This window comes from Lipotes vexillifer, unplaced genomic scaffold (genome assembly GCF_000442215.2).
Source record: "Lipotes vexillifer unplaced genomic scaffold, Lipotes_vexillifer_v1.1 scaffold637, whole genome shotgun sequence".
NCBI lineage: Eukaryota > Metazoa > Chordata > Mammalia > Artiodactyla > Lipotidae > Lipotes > Lipotes vexillifer.
The window spans coordinates 4,342-8,682 of NW_006795830.1; positions in this window are offsets into that span (position 1 = coordinate 4,342).

Here is a 4,341-nt window from a genome sequence, read left to right on the forward strand (position 1 = left end):
CGGCAGGACTGGGATTCTCCCCTCTGCTCACCTGAGACCCCACCCCTCATACCAGGGCCCCACTCTTTCTGGGACCCGGATGTCAGGAAGTGCTGCAAGGGGTCCTCCTGCCCTATGACCTCCCAGAGCCTACCCTGATCTGGGGCCCAGGGTCCCCTCTGTCCTCCCTCAGGGGCCTCAGCTTGAGCCCCGGCAGGACCTGGGATTCTCCCCTCTGCCCACCTGAGGCCCCACCCCTTACCCCAGGTCCCCACTCTCTCTGGGACCCGGATGTCAGGAAATGCTGCCTGTGGTCATCCCGCCTAGCTGTTGCGCACAGCTGACAGCACGGATGGGTTTCTGTGGGCTCTGCTCAGTCGTCCCTCAGGGGCCTCGCCGTCACTCTGGCAGCACCTGGACTCTCCCCTCTGTCGATCTGAGGCCTCGTTCTTTATACCAAGTCCCCAGAGTCTCTCAGACCTGATGGGAAGTAAAGAAAGGCTGCGTGTGTTCATCCCACCCCGGGGCCTCCAAGGGCTGACGGCAGGGGCGGGGATCTGTAGGGTCCCCTCTGTTCGGGGCCCAGCGTCTCCTCACTCCTCCCTCAGGTTCCTCACCTCAACTCCCCGCAGGACCTGGGATTCTCCCCTCTGCCCTCCTTAGGCCCCGCCCCTTACACCAGGTCCCCAGTGTCTCTGAGACCCAGATGCAGAAGTCAAAACTCCTTGCCAAGTGTTCATTCCGTCCCGGGGCGCCCAGGGCTGATGGCAGGAGCGTGGATCGGTGGGGTCCCCTCTGTCTTCCTTCAGAGTCCTCAGCTGGAGCTCTGGCAGGTCCTGGACGACCCCGTGTTGACCCGAGGCCGGACCCTCACACCAAGGCTGTCACTGTCCTGAGACCGCCAGGGAGAATCTATGGACAACACATCAGGCCCTCAAGCCCAGGGCTTCCCAGGGCTGAGATGATCCCTCGGGGGTCCCTCAGCCCTCCGTTGGCTACTCACCTTCCTTCCCAGCTGGTAGGGCCCGTCCCCCGCCCACCTGACTTTGGTCCCCTGAGACCCAGGCCCTCCCCAGTCAGGACCCCTGAGAGGGAAGTGGGGGTCGGGGGTGGTGCTTATTCCCACAGCCCAGCCGGCGGTCTCTCAGGGCTGACAGCAGGGCCGACCTGGATGCCTTATGGCCTCCGAGTCCCCCTCATGGTTGTACCTTGACTCCTGGTGGGGCTGGGCTCCTTCCCTCTGCCGACCTGGCCTCGACCTCCCTGACCCAGGCCCTCCCCTGCCCCTCCCAGGGGGATCAGTGCAGTCCCATCCGGACAGCATGCCGGGGGGGGGGGGTCCCAGGGCTGTCAGGAGGGCTGCAGATGCAACCCCTGGGGGCCCTCAGTCCTCCTCTGGTCCTCACCTCGACTCTAGGCAGCACCTGGTACCCTCGCTCTGCCCACCTGAGACTGCCCCTCAGACCGAGCCTCTGAACCCCCGAGATCCCTGAGGAGTTGGGGGCGGCGGGGGGGAATGGGCAGCCTGACAGCCCGGCCTGGGGTGCCCCAGGAGTCCCAGTACGGGTGGAGTTGCATGCTGGGGGACCCTCTGTTCCGGGCCTGCTGGACCCCTCCATCCTCACTCAGGAGGGTCCTCCTCAACCCCTGAGAGAAAGGCTGCAGTTCCAGCACAGATGCTGGAAGGGGGGCTGCCGTGCCCATGACCGTGGGGGGGAGCACAGAGAACCGCACACCTTCCCCTCGGGGCTCCTCACCAGCCACCAGACTTTGGAAACCTGTTGTTTCACAAGGTTTCTTTTCTACATGGAAGAGGCTGCGTGGTGGGATTTGGGGAAGTCCTATTGTTTTCAGGTTGTCTAACTTTACATCGCCCATTGAAATGATTTTTGTTTTCTGAACCCTCTTTTCTAGTAAACAGTACATTTTATATCTCTACCAAGTGTACTTTTAGAATATAGATATATATATATATGTAATATACATATATACACATATATATGTATATATATAATTTCATGAAGGAATACCAACCCTTACTCTCTGTGGTTCACTCATTATTCTATTGTCTGGTTGTGTGATGGGGTAGAGTGTTTTCTGCTCATTGGAAAGGAAGGTGGGTGTCTCACTTCCCTAGCAAAGCATTCATGTATTCCTCTGTGGAGATAGTGTCAGGATGGGGACTGTCCTGGATCCCTGGCATCCACCAAACTACAACCATAGTAACAAGGTGGTCTTTGGGTAGGTGCAAAATTGTATCCTGAAAGAGGCAGACCAACATTAACAACAGAAAGATGTGTTTGTCTTGTGGTGATGTAGCTATGCCACTCAGATCTTCAGCAAGAGAACCTTTTGTAGGGGGCATAGTTGCTTGCCAGCCCCAGTTGAGTTTGCAATGAGGTCACACTTCCCCCGTGGGCTGCTCTCATCCAATGATTCAGCATGGCAGGGATAGTAGTGTTGGCTTGTTCTAGCCTGAGCGGGACCAGAGGGTTCAAATAATTATATGAGCAGATAGCTCAGATCCCCATATCACCCACTACAGTTGCACCAGCACCCCTTCCCCAGCTTGCACCTATGACCATATAGAGTTTCTTTAGGCCCTGGCTGGTTTAAGCATGCACTGATGCAGTATGTGGGTACAAGTTGAAAATGGATAGTGGTATTGAAAGAGAGCAGGGATGGAAAATCTTCCTAATAGGTAGAGATTTAAGCAGTGCACCTGGCCTGGTTTGAAAATGGGCTGGCTCCTTGGTTGGGGCTGGGAAAGGAGAGGATTCGAAGAGGCCCCCTAATGAACAGGGTCTTGCCTAAAGGCACACAGAGAATTCCAGACAGAAGGGAGGGCTGGAGTCCACTATTTCCAATAAATTTTTAACCTCCGTCCCTCATGTGATATTAAAGGGAGACTAAGAAGATGATTTGTAATTGACATTGAGAGATTTACAGTCAAGGATGCAGAACTGCATTCTACTGTAGCAACTCTTAGCCTGGCCATTGGCAGAGTTTATGTTCAAATTATGGCCCTTGCTCACTGTACAGTCCCTGAGTTGCTTCTAGACTATTGGAGAGAAACTTGTTTGAGTCCCGTGAGGAATAGGTCCTCATCACCCATTACTTTTTTAAAACAAATTTTATTTATTTTTTTGGCTGCATTGGGTCTTCGTTGCTGTGCACGGGCTTTCTCTAGTTGTAGTGTGCAGGGGGCTACTCTTCGTTGTGGCATGCGGGCTTCTCATTGTAGTGGGTTCTCTTGTTGCAGAGCAGGGGCTTTAGGTGCGAGCTTCAGTAGTTGTGACTTGTGGGCTCTAGAGCACAGGCTCAGTAGTTGTGGCACACGGGCTTAGTTGCTCCGTGGCATGTGCGAATCTTCCTGGGCCAGGGATCGAACCTGTGTCCCCTGCATTGGCAGGCGGATTCTTAACCACTGCTCCACCAGCGAAGTCCCCCCATTACTTTTTTTTTGATCTTCACTTTCTTTTTTCCCATTTCCCCTATTGCTATTAAACATATCAGTATAAAAAATGTGCTTAAAGTTATTAAAAAGTAAAATAATCCTTCCTCAGTCCCGTATACCTTAGTAATTCCCTTGAGAGTCTTATCAGGAAGGCAGCTTGGGAGAGAACTGGTTGGGGGAAGTGGCACCATGGCAGTACTAAGGGGTCCCTGGAGGCCCTGCCAGGGCTCAGAGGCAGCTGAGCCAACATGGGAGGCTGGGAAGAGACCTTGCTGAAAGCCTGGAGAAGTTGTAGCAAGGGTTCTTTCACCCTGAGAGTTAGGGAAGCTGTAAATGGGGAGGGAGACCACATCCCCCTTCTCTTACCCCATATCCATTAAGGTGGTTGTATAGTTGTTGGGTAGCAAGTTACAGTAGGACGATTCAAGGGTCACAACTCCACCTGGGATTGCAGGCCAGTTTCAGAACCTGAGTTATTGGCAAGAAATTAGCCAGCAGAAAATAACTCAGTAGCTAAGGGCTTACTCCAGACATACTGTGAAAACTACCCTTTTACCCCCAACAGCATTTTCTCTTTCTGTATGTCCCTGTGACAACACCAGCCCCCAGACCCTTGGGCAGATCAGACCTGTTGGGTGTGAATGCACAGCTCTCCTGTCCTGCTTTGGGTACAAAAGGGACCACAGTAGCTAAGGGCTTACTCCAGGCATACTGTGAAAACTACCCTTTTACCCCCAACTGCATTTTCTCTTTCTGTATGTCCCTGTGACAACACCAGCCCCCAGACCCTTGGGCAGATCAGACCTGTTGGGTGTGAATGCACAGCTCTCCTGTCCTGCTTTGGGTACAAAAGGGACCACAGAGGAGGAGACATTAGGTCTGTGTTCCTGCTGCAACTCCAAGGT